General features: G+C 51.2%; 1 protein-coding gene across 2 annotated transcripts in view; it reads right to left on the bottom strand.

Annotated features, from left to right (window-relative positions):
* Nucleotides 1–24,368, bottom strand: part of KIF5B (kinesin family member 5B) — a 1,711,571-nt gene that overhangs the window by 671,643 nt on the left and 1,015,560 nt on the right. The gene's annotated exons all lie outside the window — the stretch shown is intronic.

Here is a 24,368-nt window from a genome sequence, read left to right as displayed (position 1 = left end):
GAAGACAAGGTGGCCGAGGACGACCGAGGCTTGGAGTAGAGTGATGCTGAAAGCGATCACTGAAGAGTGATGTTGAGGGTGTGCCGACAGCAAGAGTGGATCTGCCTCCAACTGCCTGTACTTGGCGTCGAGGCGCAGATTGATAGGCTGGGCCGAATGGGGTTTCAGCCATCCCTTTTTGGCCAAGGCGACAACGCCCTTCTGCATCGGGATCCCCGTTCTAGCCGCGGGGTGCAGAGTGAGGACATCAGCCAGGACCCCCGCCTCCGCTTGTTCCACCTAAGGTTGTGGATTCTGCCAAACCTGAGAGCTGTTCGTGAAAAGCCTTGGCGTGTCGTGGTCCTCCTCATCTGTGTCCACTAGGGTGCCCGGCTGGTCCGGCGCGGCTGGAGGAGTGCTGGGTGCCGAAGGCTGCAGTGTGAGAGCCGGTGGCTACTGTGGCGGCTGGAGTGGAACTGCGTGAACTGTGGGAGGCAGGGGAGGTGGAATCGAAGGACCTGGCGTGGGCAGCAGTGGCTGTGCGTGGGCCTGAGGTGCTGGAGCCATAGGAGAAATGACTATAGGTGCTGTCCCTGATCACATCCCGAAGGATGGCCCCCATCTGAGGAGACCTCATGAGCGTGAGGAACTTTTCAAAAAACCTGTCCTCACAGGCTGGTGGGCTGTTAGGTGGTATGGACCGAGTAGCAGGAAGCTGCTCGGGCCTGTGCATACTCTGCCTTGCTGGTGGCGGGGTAAATCTGCCCTGCAACAATGAAGGATAAGCTGTAGGCCACGTACCTGGTGAAGATCAGTCCCACCTCGAAACTCGTTCTGCCACCAGCAGGAGGCGGTATCAGACGAGCGCCATTTTGTCTGGCGCAGCAACCATTTGGTCAGGCTGCATGCCACGTGCCTGCATCGTGGTGCTTGCCTCGCTGGGCCTGGCCTCCTCCAGGACTCTTGGCAGTGGAGTTTGAGGCCTTCCCTGCACCTCATGACAAGGCCTTGTAGGCATACTACCCTTGGCTGTGTCGCCGGTAGTGGTGCGTACAGGCGCCCCCTCAGACATCTGTCCGGTTCTAGGGCGTAGCCCCTTGGGGTGACACCTGGAAAAAGAAACTTCCAGTCCGTTAGCACCGTCTCTCGAAGGATCTAGCGACCCCTCGGCCTGGCGGCCGGTAGCTGATGCAGCCGAGGTATCTGTGCTGGTGCGAGAACCTGACCGGTCCCTCCCGCTCTTGTGTTTCCTTGAGAAGGAGTCACCCTTGCGAGGTGTGGAGTGCGATGGAAAAATGCAGCCCTACCTTGGGCCTATACTTGTGTCTGACGAAGTTCTTCAAGTCCTGTCACTTCTCGAGGAGCTCCCTCCACAAAGCTAACCTGTTCTTCAGAGCGTGAGGTGTAAGCGCGACACATGTGGTACAACCCTCCCAGCCGTGGTCGAGGCCAAGACAGAGGAGGTAAAGAGCATGGGGGTCGGACGTAGGGAAGAGCCCCTCGCAGGCTGGACACCTGCTGACGCCCACTAACATTGACATGCGTCGGGGAGGAACGTGGCGCCAGAGGACCGAGTACCTGATTATAGACAAAAGACAGAATCCGGGGAAGAGCGCATGCTATTACAAGGCCGGAGATGTTAGGCAGAATTGCATGCAGTACCCTCTGGGACCACCACATACAATTAGGACTACAGGTGTAACCAAAAACCAACCTTTGGTATAAATCTGTCCTACACAGTTTGTGGTAGCGAGCTGAGCAGCCAGGCTTATCTCAAGAGGGAATGTGAGCAGTAAAAGAGGTTACACAGAGGTCTTACAATCACAGTGGTTCAAGTAGACACTCTCAAGGTTTCTTGGTAAAACACTTATTGATTTATTACACAGTCATTTAGAAAACATTCACTAAAAGGAGGCAACTTAATATACACAAATACAAACTTATTGGTTTGTTACTGAAGTGTAAGTAAATTAGGCTCCCCTGAAATAGGAGCAAAATGGCATTGTAGTCACTTTAAATAGGAGGACAAAGGCACAAGTTAATAGAATAGATCACAACTACTTTCTTAGGCAGTGCAAATAGTTTCAGTTCACTAGAGGACTTGATTAAGTTCAATATGCCTAGGCCAATGTAAATGGGCTAGTGTCTTGGATAGGAAAGAGCAGTTCTTGTAGTAAACAGTAAAGTCTTTTCCAAAGTTCTCAGAAGTAGTTTGTACAAAAAAGAATCGTATGTTGGGTCACAAGCTGATTAGGCCTGCAAGTTGGGAAAGTTTCACAAACTTTCACTGCGAGAGGCAAGTTCTCTGAATCGAGTTGGCACAGTACCTTAATATGAAGAAAAGTTGCAGCTGAAGACTTTCGTTCCTGGCAGTTCCTGCAGATCTCACTGTTCCAGAGCCTCAGTCGTGGGGACAAGAGGGAGGACGTCGGGGGACTCCTGCACTGTGCGGGGACGGGTCAAACAAGCTGGCAAAATGGAAGATCTTCGGTTCGAGTAGCTGTAGTCAAGCACACAAGCTAGTGTCCTTCCCCCTGGTTAATCTGAACCAGCTCTGAGAATGGTATCCAGGTGGCGTACGAGTTGATTGGTCCCACCAACTCAAAGGAAGAAGTCATCCTTGAAGGGGCTTCTCTGTCGAGATGAACTCGGCAATTTGGACCTGCAGCAGGGCTTCACCGGGCAAACCAACGGTCCACGAGTTGCAGCAGCCGTCCTCTTCCAGCTCGTCTTCGGTTCTTTCGTTCCAGTGGTCGACTGCTTTCCAGTCCAAGAGAGTCACCTTTTAAACAGTTTTCTCCCTTTCATTCCAGCCTAGCTGCCACTCACCGAGCAGGGTGGCTGTCCTTGCCGGACAGTCAGCCAGCCAATCAGGCCAGAGTGCATTTGGGTCTCTTAGGAGACTAAGCACAGGGAGTTTCTGGCACCTCCCTCACTTCCTGCCCACCCCAGACACTCAGACGCCAGAGGCGGTCTTCAGTCCTGAAGCCTGCCAAAGGCATAGAAACAAAGGGACCAAACCTAGTTTGGCGCGCAGAGACAAACACTAGAAGGACCTTTCCAAAAAGAAATGGCGAAAAAAGAATAGCAGGACCTGTTTAAACTAAGGGGCTTAAGCCACCATCTTGAAAAACATGGCTCACGTGATTTTTAGCTACCGGTGTTCACGGTCAGGAAAAATCATGGTAGTTCTTTGTAAAACCACTGCCACCAGCCATTTGGATAGAAAAGGGTAACATTTGACTGCTACATGAGTTTTTAGACACAGGGGATACTAGGTAACCCCTCCAGCACTATATAGGAAGATAGTGTGTGCTGGGCTTAGGAATTTAAAAAGACTAGTAAAGTCAATTTAACCCTACATTCTCTGGGAAACACTAGTTTATCCCAGAGAAGGTATTTAAACCTTTGGGAAGTCTAAAAAGACATCCCTGTGTCACCACACTGAGGGTGATGTGTAACATACATGAAAAGATGATGCCTATGGAGTTATCTAAAACTCTATAATCAAAGAACACAAGAGAAAAACACACATCAAAATACATGAGTGGGAAAAAAAGGCTCACACTCTTTCCAGGTAAAAAAAAAATCAAATCCTCAAAAAATTAGCAAAGTTGCTGAGGGTCTCTAAGGTGAAGGGAATTAGCACATTTATGAGAATTCTCCCTAACAGAAGCCAAACCTAGGTTTGCTGGTGAAAGCGGTCCATTCTCGTCGACGCAAAAAAGGGGACTGGGGAGTGATGCTGGTGGGCTGAGTCAGGGGAGCACATGCTCCCAGGTCTATGCCCCCCTCCGGGCCTCTAAATTTAAAGGGGAATGTTTTTTCTGGTGAAAAGGGTTCTGTCTCCTGTCCCTAGTAAGGGACGTCCATGCAGTATGGAGGAAAGGGGACGGGACACAGGATTAAAACTATCGTCCCTAACACTCTTCCTTTATGTTCAAAAGCCATTTTCAGGACATATAGTCATTCTGTACAGCGAAGTGAGTCTCAAAGAGGTATGGATCTCTGCTTCCTAAGGGTCCACACGATGGAAAAACACTTGTATTCCACTGTCTCCCACCTTAAATCGGTCCTTAAGCTGACTAATGAAACATATAGGGTGTTCCCTGCCTATTTCATGTAGCTGTGAGGGGACTGCTAATATTCCAGTGTCAGAGGCATTCTTTTGCACTATGAAAGGTCTCCGGTAGTCAAGTGTCCCGAGAACAGGCCCCAGGCAAAGGGAATCTTTCAAGTTCTGAAAGGCTTTCTCGCATTCCACTGACAAAGTAATCTTTTTAGGGTTCTTTTGAGTGGTGAGTGCAGTTGTTCAGGAGAATTCTCTGTTTAGGCTGAATTTCCTAACCTAGTGAGTCCCCCAGCAGCTTTGCTGCATTTTTGGGGTTTATTTTTTTCTCCTGCCAAGAGTGAGACTCTTTTACCCTCACTCTTGCGCATGATTTGAGTGTGTTTCTTTGACTCTAGATGCGTTTAATGGGCTATGGAGTCTTTTACTCCATAGGGCTTCATGTGTTTTTGTGATGTGTGTTACACAGCACCCTCAGTGAAGTAACACAGGGGTGTCATAGTGACCCCCCAGTATAGACTCCATACCCTGGGACTGACTACTGTCTCCCAGGGCATGTAAAGTCACCATTGACTTTACTAGTCTTGAATTCTGAACAGAACCAGTACAAACCATCATATTGTGGACGTACTGGCTGGGGCAATTCGATTGCCCCGGGGTCTGTTAGTCGAGGGGGCACGTCTCCGTCCCCCTGATCGAGTTTTGGCTGGTGGCAGTGGATACTACTTTTTATATTCAACCGCGAATATTTCTCTATGGGATTTTCCCATTGTTCGAGGCTACTATCTTTATTTAATTACGATAGCCTCGAACATACCACCGGTTTATTTATTTAATATTAATTCTCCGGTTGGCATTTTTTGCCAAAACTCGGTTCTAAAATGGTGTGTGTCTTCTGTGACTCCAACCCAAGTCGAGCCCTTTGTTCCACTTTTTGGCAGGCTTCTCCACCGAAGCCCTCCAAAGTGGTGCCACTCTGTCTGGGGTACTTAGGAGGGGTGGAGGGGGATTTAGGCACCCTGGACTGAGTTGCCTAGGCAACTCAAGTCGCACTCTGTCCTGTCACACTCGGCCGGCTCACCACTTAGCATGTTTGAGTGACAGCTAGGCTGAGTGAATGGGGGTTTTCTGCATAAAAGCAGGGCTTTGGGGACTGGAACTTCAGAAGTCGCCACAGGACCTAAGAATCCGACGAGGGAGAAGCTGAGCCGACCTGCCATGACGACACCACCGGTGGAGCCCTGCTGGACCGTCTCACCACTTTTCCCAACGACAGAGGAGATCTCCCGCTGGAGAGTCTTCTTCCTTTGACTGGTGGGGATAACCAGTTTCACTGTCTTTTCGCCTTCCCGACGCATCTCGTGGCCGCCTTGCCTGTGCCAAGCACCCCAGCAAACGGAATACCACGTTTTACCACGACCGTGAAATAAAGGGTAATACTTTTAACCGGAAAACTCTGCGGCTGGTTTCTTCCCTGGCAGTGCAACGACCTTCATCTTTCCTCCAATTCGAGATCTTCTCTTCCCCTGGACGACGACGAGACTTGCACCCGCTGCCAGGAACAACTGCCACCGCTGGGGGATCCTTCCCACTTAAGGTACCGTGTCCCGCCTGGCTTCCCTTGCCACCGACTGTACGGGGTAGATTTAGCCCCCGGCTTTCGAACCTGGGCTAGCCTGGGACACCCTGGCTAAACTTTTCTGAGCCTCTCTGAACTCTTTTCGAACTCTCTGCAAGACTTTCTAAGCCTAGTGTAACTGTGTGATCTTGGGCGCATTTGTGCTCTGCTCTCTCTAAGAGTGGGCCCAGCCTATGGACTTTGGCTCACCAGTGACTTTTGCTCTTCTGCCTTGCTAATAGTGTTCCTAAATCTTAGAGTGGTGTACCTTTCCATATTCTGTCTTTTTCCCTCCCTTCTTCATAAACTTATTGGAGTGCCATCTATAGTTAAGCGCTCACCTCTGTATGGAAATAAGTGGTGTTAAGTAAGACGTATCTGATAAGGAATAAGGGTTGTATATATTATAATAGTAACTGTGTTTAGAGTGTTTACAATAAGAGTGCTGGAGTGTTTCAATCAGTGTGTTTTTAAATAAATAATTATATACTTTGATACCAAAGCTCTGGTCAGTGTTTGCTTGTATTATTGTGTCTGAGTGCCTATTGTGTATACTTTGCATACTGCCCAACTCTTCTTGAGGGAAGCCTGACTGCTCAGCCACAGCTACCAGGTAAATCTGGGTGGTACAGACTGCTACCAAGTGGGTTTACTGCTAACACCTGTAGTCTTAAATCTTTTGCAGTGCTCCCAAAGGGACCTGCACAGGTTTCTGCCTAACAGCAGTCCAAAAGGCAGCTATGGTTCCATAATCCACCATGAAATTCCTGTATTATTCAGTGAGGCGCGTTAGGAAAGATTTTATTTTTGCAACCTTCCCTCCATAGTTTTCTATGGAACCCCATTCATTTGGCTTTGTTTTAAATCCTGTCCTGACTTTTGGAAGGGAAGTAAAACTTTCAGCTTCACTTCTCTTGCCTTTTGGTCATTTGTTAAAGGAAAACTGACTAGTCCTTCAGACTATTTCAGTACTGGGAAACTTTGTTTCTGTTTTAATTCTTGTATTTTTACATTGCACACATCACCTAACAGTGAAGTGCAATGGGGATACTTTTCTATCACCCTAGCTTTTTACACTTGGGATATTTGGATACTTTTATAAGTGCCTAAAGATAAGCGGATGGCAACAGTTAAATTTTTACTGTTTTTGAATTACTTTTAGTGTGCACATTCTCGCTTACTCCGCATGGCTACTAAACGGGGCTAGTGCCATAAAATGACTGCCACAAGATTTCTGCTTGTTCTTTGGCCATATTGTAGTTTTCCATTCTTTCTGCCTTCTGAGGACAAGCAATTCCTTAGAAGGTCATGCACTTGCCTGGGAAAGCTGCTGTTTTGGGGGGTTAGTGAGCCTTTGTGGGTGTCTGGCCCAGGAAGTGGGGTGAGGCTGTCTAGTCGCAGTCCACATCACTGTTCCCAGAAAGTGTGCTAATGAGTTGGATGTGAAACCAGTCGTTGTGCCCGATTGAAAAACTACTTGCTGTTTGAATGGTGCAGATCCTTACTGGTGGGCTTGGACTAGATTCCAGCTCAGATTTTGTATAAGGTGGCCATCTGTGGCCATTCTTCAGATCTAGGTGGGAGCCAAAATCCACTGAAAAAGAACAGCCCATTCAGGACGACTTCTGCAGTGGACCAGCAACCTCTGCAGTGACAGACGCAGTGAAGACCTCCTCTTCTGCCTGGTCTCCGAAGACCCTCGTCAGTGCTTCAGCCGTGGACGAGTGGGACCAATGAGTCTCAAGGCCTTCTCGAGGATCCAGCCCCTCAGAGCCTACAGAAGTGTTGCTGGACTGCCCAGCTCACTTGTGTGCTACCTCATCAGAGCCACCATGATTCTTCCCCAGAACCCTGGAGGTTGTCAGCTTGTGCTAGAAGTCGCCTCCTCCCGAAATTCCAGCTTCCTATCTTCAAGGGAATCGGCTCTGGAGAAGCTTCTGCGGCCACGACTAGAGGGACGCCTGTCGTCACCTGCAAGCAGTGATCAACACTAGAACTTGTCTTCCTCCATCCTGTGATGTGTCTTGATGGAGGTCTGTATCATTGGAATCCACATTTCTTCATTGATAGGGATTGCATCTTGCAGATGCGCCCGAACGGAAGAATCCTCGAACATGCAACCCCATGGCACATCTCACTGGAACAAAGGACGGAAATCACTATTCCAGCAACCCCTAGTCAACCCATGGTGATCCCTGGGAAACTTGGAGGTGGGGGGTAAGTAAGTATAACTGTGCCGCCCCTCCCAACCCGTCCTTCATAGGGCAACATTGAGAACAAAACCATTTCTCTACGATCTCCCACTTACTTACCCGACTGTGAAAAGCTGACATGCGGGGAGAAGGCTACTTGAGGCACAAACTGGTGTGAGGAGCCAGGAATGAGGCACGGACACAGAGGAGACACGGTTTTTGCTATAAACTTTTGTTAACATGAAAAGGGGTTGGAAAATGCCTCTCTATCCCTAATGTAGGAAGAATTTCCCTACCTCAACTAAACTAATAATACTGTCTAGTGTCAAGATGTCCATGCCCAAGTTACAAGAGAATTGCCTTCTCCCCTTAGCACGCTTTGTTTCTCTTGGGGTCTTAGAGGGGGGGGGGGCTATTTTAAACCGCAGCTCCCTATCATAGCGGGCCGTGATAGCGAGAGCGTTGGCTGCCAATGTCCTATGGCATCAAGTTTCTTCCCCTCGCTGACCGGCGGTGAAGTGGAAGTCGATGTCATTGCCCCTGCAGATTTCTTCCTGGCCGGCGCAGAGACCACTGAGTCCGGGGACAGCTGCGCTCTGAGGCACATAGGGGCAGAGTCCGGAACCCAGTATTTCTTCTCGTACCGGTCTCTCTTCGCCGGGGTCGTTATGGGTTCTTCAGGAGGGGCAGCCATTCGTCCCAGATGTCGTTTAACAGCAGGACCGAGAACACAGTCTTCTTCTTGGCCTCTTGTGCCTGATAAAGGAATCCCTCCTTCTGCTCTTCGGACGCAGCTGAAAAAGCTCTGAGGCCCTAGCGATCATGGTGTGGAACGAGCCAATTTCGTTGGGCGGAGAAGCCCCGGGTGGCGGCGACGGGAGATCTGTTCCGTCGTAGCTGTCGTCGTCCGTCCCCGTTTCTGTCTCGGTCTCGCCCCTCGGCAGAGGGGATGGAGGTGAAGGATGGCAGAGTGGGGGTGGATGGACTCGCCTCCGCTTGGGTGGAGGGCTACTTGACGGTCCAGGCACCGCTGGATCGCTCGCAGGAGGCAAGGGCATCTTTGTCCTTATTTCTGAGCACAGGGTGTGCAGGGCTAGTAAAATGTCCTCCGACCTGTCCGTCGGTGGTGGCAGCGGTTGCGACGGGAGCGTCGGCAGCGGCTTGGTGTCCTCTGGTTCCTTGTCGACCTGCCGCTCCTCGTCGGTTCCCTCGTCGCTTTCCACGTCCGCCTCGTCGGGGTCCTTCCCGTAGGACCTGACCTCGACGAACTTCTTGTCCAGAACTGCCCTGAGGCCTGAAATCTCATCCTCGGAGGAGATACCAGAGTCCGATAGGACCATCGTGCCCCCCCTTCTTCTCGGCCAGGGACTTCACAGGGGTCTTTTCGATGGGCAGGAAAGACAATTCCCTCCGGGTGGGCAGGAAAACTCTTGACTTTGGGGTGGTCTCCACTGGGGCCGCATCTGCAGTCTTGGCCAGGGACGCTATCACTCCCTCAATCGAACCCTTATCCTGGTGAATCTGGGCCTTCACAACCTTAGGTGCGTCTGAGGCCATCACCGTGGGGGGAGGGTCAGGCTTGCTCCCACATGGCTTTCTCCGTCGGAGCCGACTGGGACGTCCCCCGAAGTTTACCCGGGTTGTACGACTTCCTTTTTGTCGAGCCGGAGCGTTGGCTATTGGTGGACGGCGTTGGCGATGCTGCGCCCGGCCTGGCAGCCGTGGAGCCCGTACCAACGGCACTCGCGGTGCCCGCGGCCTCACGGTGCTTTGCCTTATGTTGGGCCCCCGTCGCCGGAACGCCCTCAAAGGTCTTAGAAGACCGCTCAGACTTTCTCTTGGGAGAAGTACGTTGCTGGGGCTCACCTGCTGCCGGGCTCCTTGTCTCCAGCCAGTCAGCGACCCACTTGTGACAGTCCTTCATGGTGCGGGAGGACATGTCCTTGCAGAACGCACAGGCCTCCTCCACGTGCGATTTGTCTGAGTGTAGGCATTAAAGGCACCTGGAGCCCATCTACCTTGAAGAGTTTCTGTAGTCCACATCCTGGGCAGATCCTAAACAGAGGCATCGAGTCTCCTTTGTCTTCGGCCATGTCCACGCGGGGTAGGCCTCAAAGATCTTCTGGAATCCTCCAACAAGTGGAATTCGACCAAAAATCGTAGAGGTTTCCAAAACGGGTCCCCGTTAATCGGAAGATGAATCGGTGGAGCTTGAGGCTCAATTGACCGAAAAAAAGAAGAGTAAACTCTTTGAAAAAACGCAATACGCAGTAAAAGCTCCAGAGCTAAGCACGAGGACTCCCCACACTTGAAAGTGCAGTAAAATCTGAAGATGGCTGCCAGAGGAGGGGCTTACATAGAGGGCAGTCATTGGCTGGGGCAGTGTGACCCAGAGACCAGTGATTGGCTATTAGGAGAAAGACAGTTCAGAAACTAAACTGAAACTGATTTTTTTCTTTACCGAGGATTCCCAGCCTGACGACTGGGAATATTCATGAGCATGTGAATCCATGCCAGACCCCATGCTGGAGAACAAAGTACCCAGCAAATTGTGATTGCCACTACTGCGGTGCTCTAGGATGAAGGAGGACAAGGACAGTTGGGTGGTGGGAGGGAACAGTGCCCCGGCCCACAGTGGCAACAAGGAGGGCCACAGAGAGGAAGAGGGGGATTTTGAGAAGGAGGAGGGGGTTTGGGCACGCGGGGAAGGGTGGTTTGGGGGGGGGGGGTTTGGACTGTCTCAATGTTGGAACTCTTTAAGGTGGGGGGCCTTTTGCAAGGGAATTCAGGCACAGGTCTGCAGTGGGGTATAATTATGGGCCACAGCAACAGGGCCAAGGGCCCCAATGACTAGAGTACCCGCAACAGGGCCAAGGGTCTCAGAATCATGGGGGCAACACCAAACCTACAATCAGCAGCCCCAAACACCGGACAAACAAGTGTGGCACCTGCCACAACAACAGTAGGGTGGTGCTGTCCCTTTGGGGGAGCATCAGTGGTAGTAGGGAGGCCCAATCTCGTTTCCTGGGACGAACACATATCCGGATAAGGACAGCTCACAGCGAGCACTTGCGTGTCCGGTCTTGTCAACGACCACCCACCCTGAAAAGGAACCTTTGGTGGGGGCGGAGACAGGAAATAAGCAATTCATATTCATGGTGTACTCTGGTGCAACTAAATCATGCATCATGGAAGGACACTTTCCAATATCAGGAAAATATCTTGATGCGCTGAGATTCTCTGAGGCTATTAGGCTATTTCAAAGGTTCCATACACTGAGGAGTTAGGCTATTTCAAAGGTTCCATACACTGAGGAGTTAGACATAAAGGTGGGAGGGAAGGTAGTATAGACGCCCTTACTATATTCCGAGAGTTCCCCAGCCAATTTACTGGGTAGGGACCTGCTCAGCAAGCTAAACATGACTATATCCTTTACAGATCATGGTGTAGTCTGTTCCACGCCTGGGATGTGCGCTGTAAGGGCAATGCTGATAATACACACCATGACAAGGGAGGTGGTAGTCCAAGGGATTCCCGTAGGTATTCTGGATCTTGCAGAGGCGGTTCCCCAGGTTGCCAGTGTTGGTGAGTGTCCACTGATTTTATATTTAGTCCAGTAGTGTCACCGGAGGTGGTAGCAGGAATGATAGTATCGCTTGATTTACAGGAGTTGTTGGTTCGGACAAGAGGGTTGTCCTGTTGAGAATGGACAGGGATGGGTGCGAGTGACGCACAGTGCGCTGTGTTGATCGAATAGTACAGCTAAAGGAGATGACAGAAGACAAATTGTTTCAAGACAACAAAGAGGGGGAAATAATCCTAGAGATCTGTATTCCCTGTGACATAATGATACAGTACCGAAGAGTGCATTGTCCCTTAATGGCAGCATTAACTCCACCTCCATTTTGTGACGATGACTTAGAACACATGCCTTCGCAATTGTGGACTACAAATCCCCATGTGCATATATAACACTAAAGCCAGGTGCAGTGCTGCCCAGGGTAAGACAATATCTACTATCGAGGGAGGCAGAGTAGGGTATTAGAACAATACAGGTCCTACTGGACCAGGGGATCATTGTGCCATCTACGTCCCTGTGTAACACAGAAATATACCTGGTCAATAAATCAAAAGCAGGCAATTGGAAACTGATTCAAGACTTGTGCCCCCTAAATGACGTGGTACAGAAAGAATTTCCAGTAGTTCGAATCCTGCGACAAGTTTATGTAGCATACCCAAAGAAGCCACGTATTTTACTGTAGTGGATTTGAAAAATGCAATTTCTCGATTTCACTCCATCCAGAGTTGAAGTACCTAACGGCATTTACACAGGGCCAGACGCGATTTGAACACACTAGATTACCTCAGGGGTATTGCAAGAACCTGAGCATATTTAACAGAACACTGCATGCCGATCTTCGGAATATTCAGGTGCCTAGCACGATTATCCAGTACGTGGACGATCTGCTAGTGTGTAGTGACAGTGAACAGCACTGCCAAAGGGACTCTGTTGCACTCCTACCGTTGTTGGCCTTTAAGGGGTACAAGGTTGACAAGGCCAACTTGCAATATTGGCAATAGGAAGTAATCTATTTGGGGCAGCTCATATCAGCAAATTGTAAGAGAATACTACCAGACATGGCAGCGTCAGTACGCGCCACCCCCAGACCCGCCAGTTAAGGAAATGCAGAAGTTCCTACGCCTGTGTAATTACTGTAGGGCCTGGATTCTAGATTATGCAGCATATACGAGACTGCCCTCTCCCTACGCCCCTCCTCTGGCAGCCATCTTCAGATTTGGTAGCATGTAAAGTAGCAGTATGACCAAGAAAAGCCACAGTGGGGGAGGGTTCGCATGTGAATCCATGCCAGACCCATGCTGGAGAACAACAGTTACAGGTAAGTAACTTGTTCCTTCTCCAGCATGGGGTCTGGCATGGGTTCACATGCTCATGAATAAAGAATACATAGCAGTACATACATACACAACCACGGGAGGTGGCAAGGCTCAACAGAAGCAATTACTCTTACCTCCGCACCAGGCTCACCTTCAAGCGGACAGGTTGCGCAGCACTGCTTGGCCAACCCTGGACTCCTCCCCTGGAATCCCTGTCAAGGCAGTAGAATCTCGCGAATGTGTGCATAGACCTCCATGTAGCAGCCATGCAGATGTCCAGCCGGGGCACACCAGATAGTAACGCCATCGTTGCAGTGATCGCTCTGTTGGAATGGGCTCTCGGATGGCCGGCCAGCAGGCGGTTTGCCAACCGGTAACAGTGCGTGATATAGCCAGAGAGCCACCTGGAAATGGAAGCTTTGGAAAAAGCTTTTCCATGGTTCACAAGACCAAAGTTCACAAAAAGTTGAGACGTTTTCCGGAAACTCTTCGTGCATGCCACATAGCACTTCAGAGAATGCGCCACATACAAGTACAAAGTCCTTTCAGCTGGCGACAAAAGCATCGGAAAAAACACAGGCAACCCCAACGGTTTGTTGAGGTGGAATTCCGACGGAACCTTTGGCATGAAGGAGGGGTGCGTCCACAGCACCACCCTAGTCTCGTGGAAAGTCAGATAAGGTTGCTTGCATGACAGGGCCTGGATCTCACTCACCCTTCTGGCAGAGATGATGGCCATGAGAAAAGCCGCTTTCCACGAAAAGGAACTGGAGAGGAGCTTGATGCATAGGCTCGAAGGGGGCCCCCCCATGAGCCTGTCAGGAAGACTGAGTTCCCACATAGGGGCAGGCGCCTTCACCGGCGCAACGATCAAAACAGTCCTTTGATATACTGCTTGACTAGATGGTGCGACCAAAGGGAAGACCGTCCCGGGGACCTGGTGTAGTGGGAGATAGCTACCAGATGCACTTTGATGGAGGCGTGTGCCAGCCCCGTTTTAGCCAACGATAACAAGTACGGAAGGGTCTGAGGGGCCGTGGCCCTAGGAGGGTTGATCGTCTGCGACCGGCACCAAGTCACGAAACCCTCCCACTTGTGCCCGTAGCACTTAAGAGTCGACGATGCTCTGGCCCAGGCAAGGACCTCCCTGCAGTCCGCCAGTAGCTTGTACTTTATCTTCCCTGAGTGGATTCCTGCCACTCCTATGCAGACCTACCCCTCTTTTGAATGCCTTGTCTGCTGTCGCTGTCTCTCTCTCTCTCTCTCTCTCTCTCTCTCTCTCTCTCTCTCTCTCTCTCTCTCCTAGCCATTCCCTTACTGTGGCTACTATCTATCAGCCACCCGGTCAAACTTCCTCTTTCCTCTCTGAATGGGCGGACCTCTCCTCCTCACTCCTGCCCTCAACCACTCAACTCATCTTTCTCGGAGACTTCAACATCCCCCTGGATGCCTCCTGTCCCCCCTCTGGACTCTTTCGCAACCTCTGCGACTCTCTCTCACTCTCTATTCTATCGTCTGGCCCGACTCATTCTGCAGGGCACACTCTTAATGCTCTGATCTCTTCTGACCTTCCCCTCTCTGTCCCTCTCTCTCCACTCCCCTCCCCTCTCCTAGAGTGATCACTTTCTCCTAACCTCCCACCTCACCTTCCCTACCCCTCAGGCAAAGCCACCTTCATCACTGCCACCCTCCTTCTCGGTCATCCGACCCATGAAGCGCGTGTCAGTTGAGGCTTTCGCCCGCCACCTTCTCGCCCCCCCCCCCCCTTCCCTTCCCTTCGGCTGACTCCCACCCTGACACAGCCCTCTCCACTCTGCTATATCTGATACTCTTGATATCCTTGCACCTGTCATGAGAATCCGCCTGAAGCCCAAAGCCAAATGTAACTCCTGGCATGACTCGGATCTCGTCACCCTAAAACGCAAGTGCAGGGTGGCAGAAAGGAAATGGCGTGCTTCATGTTCATCCTCTGACAAACTGGCCTGCCGTATGCTCCAAAGGCAATACCGGCTCTCCGTTCTCACCAAGAAGAGAGCCCTTATCCAAGCTCGCATCTCTGCGGCATCTAACAATTCGGCCGAACTCTTTAAAATCTGCAAGGAGCTGGCCAACCCTGCTGCAGTCTCTACCTCCCCTGTCCCATTCCAGGCCCTCTGCATGGCACCGGCCACTCACTTCATTTCAAAAACTCAGGACACCCTGTCCTCACTCTCCTCCCATCACCTCCCCCCCTCTATTCCCTGCTCTTCCTCTGGCCCATCTGCAGCCACCCCTCCTCCCGCCTTGTCTGCCTTTCCCCTTTTTTCTGCTGACGAGGTTTCCAGACAAGTCCGATCTATGAAAGTCTCGTCAAAGCAGGTTCAGCCCTGTTCCTCCAAAACTATCAAGGACCACATTGACTCCCTGGTTCCTGCCCTGGATGACTTCTGCAATCACTCCTTCGCCTCCGGAGTCTTCCCATCCCCCCCCTTTAGCACTCCCTTGTGCACCCTCTTCTTAAGAAACCCTCTTCGACCCCTCCTGCCCAGCGAACTATCGCCCAATCTCCATCAATCCCTTCCTGGGCAAGCTCCTGGAGAAACTGGCCATCTCCCAGCTTCATCTCCATGCTGAATCTGTTGGTAGTCTTCGTGACCATCAATCTGGCTTCAGAGCTGCCAGAAGCACAGAAACTGCTCTCCTGAACATCCGTAAGGACCTGCTCTCGAACCTTGACTCTAACACTCCGTGTGTTCTCATTTTGCTCGATCTCTCTTCTGCCTTTGATACTGTCAACCATGCCATCCTGCTCAACCGTCTCCGTGATAACCTGGGTATCACTGGTCAGGCTCTGGCGTGGCTGACCTCCTTTCTCTCCAATCGACCCTCCAGGTCCAACTGGGGTCCTTCCTCTCTGACATCTTTTTCTCTACCTGTGGTGAACCCCAGGGATCTAACCTCTCTCCTGGGCTGTTCAACCAGTATCTGGCACTCCTTGCCCACTGCATCGCCGCTCTCTGTCCCAACATTCAGTGCTATGCAGATGATACCCAGCTCATTTTCAGGCTACCCTCGGCCACCTCTTCTCCTTCCCTCATCTCTAACTGGGTGGGCAGTCATAATTTCGAAAAAAAATGTCGACAGACAAAAATGTCGACAAAAAAATGTCGAAAAAAAAAATGTCGACTTTCGTTTTTTTTAATTATATATTTATTTTAGGGGTTCGGGAGTTAAAAAAAGGGAAAAATTTAAAAAAAAATTAAAAAAGGGGGGGATGGGGGGAACCCCCCCCATTAAAAAAAAAAATGCATTGAAAAAAAAGTCGACATTTTGTTTTCGAAATTTTGACTTTCGACATTTTTGTTGTCGAAATTATCACTATAAACCCTCTAACTGTCTCTCTGCTATCCAGGAATGGTGTGCCGCCAATGACCTCTGCCTTAATGCCAGTAAGACTGAGATTCTACTCATCGGCACACCCACTCCCTCCTTCCTGCAGCTCTCCGGGGGCCTCTCTTGGCCCTCTTCCTGCTCCTACATGCAAGGCAAAAAACCTCGGGGTCATCTTCAACTCCACACTCTCCTTCTCTCCTCACATATCTGACGTCTCCAAGAAGTCACACTACCACTACCAGTTGCACCTCCTCAGAGGTATCCTTCCTTTCCTCTCCTTCCCCCAGAAGCTCACTGTCTCCAGGGCCCTGGTTCTCTCGAAGCTGGACTACTCTAACAGCCTCTATCTAAATCTGCCTGCTTCTACTCTCCGCCCTCTGCAACTCATACAGAACAGGACTGCGAGACTTGTCCTTGGCCTCAAGCCCAGGGACCGTATCTCTCCGAGACTGAAATCGCTACACTGGCTCCCAGTGGCTGCGAGGATTAAGTTCAAAACCCTCTGCATTGTCCACAAGGCCTTCTGGGGCCTGGGGCCAAAATACCTTCAACTCTCTCTTCCTAAATATCTTCCTCCTCGAGCACTTCGCTCATCCGCCTCCAACTCCCTCAGGGTCAGCCGCTTCTCCAAGCAATGAGTTGGGGGTAGATCTCGCTCCGTCTGGAACAGCCTTCCTGCCTCCCTGAAACTTGAGGAGAACCATCTCCGGTTCCGGAAGCACCTCAAAACCTTCCTCTTTGCTTCTGCTTTCTCTCCCCTGCTAATTACTGAAACTGCACTGAATCTGCAACTGGGTTACTCACCTTTCTCAGTCCTTGGCCCAGCCACTCTCCCCAGCACTGCCTCCCTGACAACCCCTGCACTGCGGGACTGTCTCTGTATCCCTACAGCCCTCCTTCCCAGCACTTGTCTGCACTTACCTTGAAATTGCCACCAGCGGGCCCTTATTATTTATCTTGTATTCTACCAACCCTGTACTGCACTTTACCCTCTCCCTTTCCCCCTTGCACTTTTTCCCTTCCACTCCACCCTTGCGCGATCTGAATGACACCTGGCCTAGTAGGATCGTTGTCTGTCTCCCCTTGTTCCCCCTCCCTGCCTCGTCGCGCCTTGAAACACTTCTGTATAGGCGCGTTACAAATGCCATATCATACCCACCGAACTCTAAGGCTGCAGGAGCCAGGCCTACAGGTTCAGCGATCCTGGATCGTGCTGCAGGATTGCGCCTCCTTCTCTGGCAAGCAGATCTGCGACCACTGGTAGCTTGACTGGAGGCGACATCGACAGGCTTAGAAGGACCAAATCTGCCTCGGCGACGAGGATCATCCTGCACCGGCACCGTTTGAGTTGACTGATGACTCGTAGTAGTAGAGGCAACGTGGGGAACGCTTACAGTAACAGGCCTACCCACGGGAAGGAGAACGCGTCCCCCATGTTCCCCAGCTGGTGGAACCTGCTGCCAAACCTCTGGCACTTGGAGTTTGTTGCCATCGCAAACAGATCGATCTGGGGTCTGCCCCACCTGGGAAAGAGCTTGTCCACTTGACCCTGCCAAAGCTCCCACTTGTGGCAAGAGCGCAGCTCCCTGCTGAGGAAGTCTGCAATGCTTTTCTTGACTCCCACTAGGTGAAAAGGAATGAGAAACATCCCCTGGGTGATGGCCCAGTGCCACAAGTCCTGCACGCCTCTGGAGAGCGCTGGGATCTGGTGCCCCCGTTTCCTGATGTAAAACATCGTGGTGGTATTGTCCGTGAAGACCCTCACCACTTTGCCCTTGAGAGACGGAAGGAACGACTTGATGGCCCAGAACACTGGTCGCAGTTCCAGGCCTTATGTCGAGATCCCTCTCCTCCGGCTGCCACAGGGCTCTGACGTGGAGACATCCGGAGTGGGCTTCCCAGCCCTACAGGGAAGCGTCTGTGATGACCGGCTCCTGGTATGGGGGAGCACTCTGGACATCTGTGCCTCCGGCGATGGTGGAGCAGATGCCCAACCACCTCATCTCTCGACGGAACTACTTGTCGAGAACAAACCTGTCCGTGAAGCTTCCAGACACCTGAACCCACCGAGCTTCCAGGATTCCTGTAGGGGTGGCATCTGCAACATGAAGAGTCTGATCAGGTAGATACACAACATCATGCCGAGCAGCGACTTGATCACTCGCACTGTGGCGATCTTCAGAGCAAACAGCCGTTGCACCTTGCCCAAAATGGCGGCAATCCTTTCTTCTGAGGGGGCTGCCAGGCAGGTGACCGTGTTGAGCCTGGACCCCACGAACAGATCGTCCTGCGATGGAATCAAGCAGGACTTTGGATAGTTCACAGAGAATCCCAGATCCAGCAGCCAAACGGTCCTGTCCATGTGGTCGACAGCGATTTCCCTCGTCTTGGCCCAGATGAGCAAGTCGTCAAGGTACGGGTACACATGTATCCCTTGCATACGTAGGCGGGCCACATCTGGTGCCAGGCAGTAGTTAACACCCTGAGCGCCGACTTCAGTCCAAAGGGTAGGGCCTTGAATTGGTAGTGCTTTCCCTGTACGACGAAGTGCAGGAACTGCCGATGCATCTCATAAATGGGGATATGGAAGTAAGGGTCCTCTAGATCCAGCGACGTTAGGAAGTCCCCCCTCTTCCAGTTGGCGAGCACGTGCTGGAATGTTACCATCCAGAATTTTTGGGACTTGAGGAACTTGTTTAGTGGCCGCAGGTCGAGAATGGACCTCCAGCCCCTGGTGTTCTTTTTTTACTAAGTATCTGGAGTAAACTCTGACACCCCCGAGTCGCTTTGGAACCCGCTCGATCGCCCCTTTTCTGAGCATGACCCGTACCTCCTGCAGGAGCTGATGGAAGTGCTGCTCCTCTCTGGCCTCCTGTGGTATGCGGAGACTTCTGTTGGAATTCTAGAGTGTCTGTGGGCGAGAGCAGCACCCATTGGTCGGTGGAGAGCTTCTTCCACTCGCTGACAAAGCCCGCCAGCCAGCCTCCAAACGGGGTGCATGGGTGGGGGCCTGACATCCTGGCCGGTTCAGTCCTGTTTCGGGGCCTGCGTGCCGCCTTGGGAGCAAAAGCTATGGCGGCCTCCTCCAAACACCTTGTAACGACCCCTGGTTCGTGGAACGGGAGGGTTGACGGTAAGAGAACGATCCACCGCCAAAACCCTTGGACGATCTTCCGGATTTCCCTCCTGAGGCATGAAATGAAGGGCGATGTAGCTGAAGAGTGCCTAAGGCCCGGGCCATCTCTCTGCGGTCTTGATGATGGCCTGTAACGACTCATCTACAGCCTTCCCAAAGAATATGTCCCTGTCAAACGGCATGTCCAGGACCCTCATCTGAACTTCCTGTCCAAAGTAGGTGGCTTTCAACCAGCCACGACGACGGAGGCAGACAACGTTCCTCATCTGGCTGAACCCTGTGTCCGCGATGTCCAAGGCCATGGTGATGGTATAGTCCGATGCCACTTTGTCCTCCTGGAGGATCTCCAGAGCCTCGACCCACTTGTCGTCGGAGAGGAATTCCAGCAATGGGGCAATCTTGCACCACAGCTCCCTGTCGTACCTGGCCAGGATCGCAAGAGCATTCACTGCCTTGACAAATATAGCCGCCGAGTAAATCACCTTTCGGCCCATGGTGTCCAACCTCTTCCCCTCACTGTCCGGGGGAATGGAGGCTGAAGACTATGGATTTGAGGACTTCTTCCACGCAGCCGCCGAGATGACCGAGTCTGGTGAAGGCTGCGATCACAGGCACTTGGGTGCAGACTCCGGCATCCGCTACTTCATCTCCAGCCAGTTGCTTTTCGCCGGGGCTGAGGCTGAATTTTTCACCAGCGCCAGGCCCTCATCCCAAACGCTGTCCAGGAGAGTCTGTGCCAGAATGGTCTTCCTTTTAGCCTCTCGGCGCTGGTACAGGAATCCTTCCTTTTTGGTCTCTCCTTGCGACAATTGGAAGAGCTCAGATGCGCGGGCGACCGAGTGGAACGATCCCACTTTGTCGGGTGGGGAAACTCTGCAGCCGTCCTTGTCCGTTGTCGCTGCGTGTGGCAGGGTATGTGAGGCGGTTCATGAGGCGAGGTGGGATGCCGCGTCCTCTTCTTCGCCGGCGGCGGGCCCGGTGTCACCAGGGATAGGGATGTGGTTGGCGTCAGCATCCTCTTCTGCATCTCCGACACCAGCGTGTGGAAAGTGGACAAGATGTCCAGTGACATCCCTGGGAGGTGGAGGGGGAGTAGGCTTGCTGGGCCCAGCGCCTACGTCGCCGTCACCGGCTCTGCAGTCGACATAGTTGTTGCCCCCCTCGACTATTCCACCGCCGTGGTCCTGCTCAGCGGTTACGTTGTCGATGTTCCACAAAGTCCTCCAGGACTGTGTGAAGGGCCACCATGTCCTCTTCGTCTGAAGAAGAAATATCTGTGCCATGGAGAACGTTAGAGGCCTCCACTGACCCCCTCCCCTTTTTTGTGTCCGGAGGGGTCTGAGCTGGGGTCAGGGCTGGCATCCTCTTCTCCGGTGTCTTCTCCACCGGTTTGGCCTGGGAGGAAGGTCCACTCGGGCGCAGCCGGGGACCGTGGGCAGCCCCTTTCACCTTCAAGAGGGCAGCCGCTGCGAGCTCCATCGTCAAGGATGACGTGGTCTGGGCCACCTGGGCTTTCAAGGGTAGGTCGGCGCCTTACCCTGCGCCTTGGGCTTCTCCGGCTTCTCCCGCAGCTTTCCAGAGTTAGCCGACTTCCACTTCGAGGAGGAGCTGGAGCGATGTCTTGAGATGGAGGCCGATGACGAGTGCGCCCTGCTTATCGCGGGACCCGCTTGTACAGAGACTCCGATGGAAACGGACTCCCAGTGCTTGGCCTTGGTCTTGGACGCCCACGGACGGGGCAACCTCAAAGGACTTAGAAGCCCGCTCCTCGGACCGGCCAGTCCTGGTTCAGGCATGCCCCTGCTTGCTGCATGTGGTAGAGGCCTTGGCGTTGAGCCACGCCGCAAGTCTACTGTGTCGATACGTGATGGTGTGTTTGGAGAATCCAAGGCAAATTTCGCAATCTGCTTCCTTGTGATCCGGATGAAGACAGTAGAAGCACTAGGAGTGTTTGTCTTCCACAAACACGTTCCTCAATCCGCAGCTGGAGAAGAGCTGAAATAGAGAACCTCAGTCGTCTTCCTCCGACATAGTCCGGCGGTATAGGCCTGATGGCCTTCTGGAATCTTCATTGAAAACTCGACTATTCGAAAAACGTTGACAAACTGATCCCCACTTGCTGGTCAAATAAACAAAAGAGCACACGGGCTCTATTTGATACAATTTGGACATTTTAACGAAAAAACTCAAAAATGCAGAAAAACTCCACAGAGCAAAACACAAGACCTCCCAGCACTTGAACGTGCAGTAAAAGTCTGAAGATGGCTGCCAGAGGAGGGGCTTAGGGATAGGGCAGTCATTGTCTGGGGCAATTTGCAGGCCAGCAAGATCGCAGCATGTCGTGGTATGGCTCAAAATGCAGGTCATCCTGAGACTAGTGGGTCTCACCAGCCTCCAGGTTAGTAGTCATCACATTCAGGACGCCCAGGTCGATTGGAAGGAAGGGTTGGAGCAGGCTCCAGTTACACAGCACGCTCTCTGGTCGCTGGAAATCGCTACATATGTATTTTCTTTATCTTCATCTTCGGGTTCAGTTTACATAAAGGGGCAGTCTGGCTGTCCAATCAGGACAGCCAGCCCCCACCCACCACCCCCATTGGGACTTAGTTCCTTTCAGTCAAGGTGAAAGACAAAGGGCTGCAGAGTTTTGCACTCCTACCTCGCTTCCTGCCTCGTCAGATACTCTGAGGGTGTGCAATAGAAAGGATTCCCGCCGAAGACTAAACTTCCACTGACGTTTCTACCAAGAATGGCAGGGGAAGACCTCAAACAGGTACACCAGAAATGGCGAAAAAAGTAGAAGCCCACAATTTTCTAGCAGAATCGTGGCCTTTCTGTGCATTACCGAGGCGGATTTAAGTCTGTGGGTAATAAGACTAAAAGATCACTACGCTAAAACCCCTGCCACCAGCCATTCGAGTAAACTTGTAATTGTAACACAAATGTTACCAGGTAAGTAAGAAAGGGTATAGATTGTATCCCCCCAGCACTACACAATGTGGGGTGTGCTGGGTCACTTAAACCCATGTAAAGGGGATGTGAATCCCACTTTTCTTCTTGGGAACAGTACTTCACCCAAGAAATAATAAGAGAATTAAAAAGGAAGGTACTGCATTAAAAATGTTGTGTGCTAACATAGTACACTACAGTCAGTGCAAAGTTATAGGAAACCATAACTTCAATCATACACTATGGAGAGACATAAAAAGGTCAACCATAAAAAGAGTAAAATAATTGTCAAGTCCAAGCAAAAGGTTCTTGAGTTGACAGATCAGGAAGATTTATCATAAATATGAACATCTTAACCAACAGTTCACAGGTGTGGTCTCTGGATCAGGCTGCTCAGGAGTCACTCCTGTGTCTCTTATTTTCACTGACACTTTACTGTACTTCAGCAATAATATAAAAGAGGGTTATTTTTATGCTCATTTGCCAAAAGTTAATATTGATGGGGCACGCTAGCAAGTACCCTAACAAAGAACAATACAGCACTACTCCTCCTAGAACTATCTGCTGCGTTTCACTGAGTGGACCACAATACTCTATGCCAACACCTTCAGTGTCTCAGCTCAGTTCTCAAACAAAGCCACAAATTGGATCACCTCCTTCCTCGAAAGAAGAGCCATGAAAGCGTTTTCTCAGAACAAGGCTGCGCAGTCCCCGCCAGCATGCACTGTGGAGTCCCGCAGGGCTCATGCATCTCTCCCACACACAACATCTTTACAAAACCGCTCTTTGACATCTTGGACTCCATCGGCATAGCATACACCAACTATGCCAATGACACCCAAATTCTCCTCCCTCTCTCTGGTAACTATGAAACTCACACAAACGCCCTCAACACAGTCTACTCCACAATTCAGGTCTGGATGGCGGCCAACTGGCTCTGCCTGAACGGAGATAAAACTGAAATCCTCTTAGTCGGCCCCAGGGAAACCCTCAAAATAAGTCGTCAATACACCTCCTTCACTATTGACAACACACAGATTCAAGTCTCAACCTCCGTCAAAACGCTAGGGGTCTTCCTCGATGCCACACTCTCAATGTTCCGCCAAGTCAACGCTATCGCCTCTTCAGATGCGTACTCCACTAAGCTGATCAATGCGGCCACACCCTTCCTATCTACTGAGAATTGTCTTTCGATTGCCAGAGCCACAATACGTGCAAAATTGGACTACTGCAACGTTCTCTTCGCTAGCACCTCAGTAAAAAACAAATAAACCACAAACAATTCAAAACAACGCTCTTCGTGCTGCCCTCAATATACCCAAAAGGGAACACATCTCTGCTGCCAGTCAAAGAACGAATCCTATTCAAGACCCTTGCCATCACTCATAAGTGTTCACTCACATGGCCCCACCATACCCATGAGCGAAAATAGTGAGAGCCGGCTCTTACAGGCCCACCAGAACACCCGACTCCCACCAACCCAACATCCTCATTGTTAAATGCGCCAAACCGGGTGGTGCCAGCATCCCTTTCATTGCTGAGAAACAATGGAACGCCTTGCCACCCACCCTCAGGAATGAACCTCCACATCTTGCTTTCCACAAAGCCCTCAAAACAAGGCTATTCAACAAACCCACACACCCGCCTCGAGCTTATACCTCTACTTACCCTCTTGTGCAAAGTTATTATTCTGGTTTACCAGTTTCTTCTGTAACCCCACGAACCTCGTACACCGTAATTTTTCTCACCTGTGTAACTAAGCAACATATTTACCAGATTCTTCTGTAACCCCACGAACTGTGTACACTTTTCTCCCCTCTGTAACTAAGCAACATATGTAGCAGATTCTTCGGTAACCCCACGAACTGCGTACACCGTTATGTCGCGCCTCTGCAACTAAGTAACCTATATACCCCACTGCAACAGCGCTGCAATGCCCAAGGGCTGCTTTGAAAGCTATACAAATGTAAAAAAATAAACACATGATCCACTAACAGTATCTCAACATGAAACCGTTCATTGAACACTGATATTGCAGAACTAGGTCTACTTTGTCAGAGTTTAATACAGCATGCACTACTACATGCAAGTAGATGGCGGGACTATGAAGAAAAGGAATCATCATTTTAAGCATTGTCTGAACCCTGCTTATTGGCA

Source organism: Ambystoma mexicanum, chromosome 2q (genome assembly GCF_040938575.1).
Source record: "Ambystoma mexicanum isolate Mex_15411 chromosome 2q, UKY_AmexF1_1, whole genome shotgun sequence".
Classification (NCBI taxonomy): domain Eukaryota; kingdom Metazoa; phylum Chordata; class Amphibia; order Caudata; family Ambystomatidae; genus Ambystoma; species Ambystoma mexicanum.
This window is presented reverse-complemented; position numbering and strand designations above follow the sequence as displayed.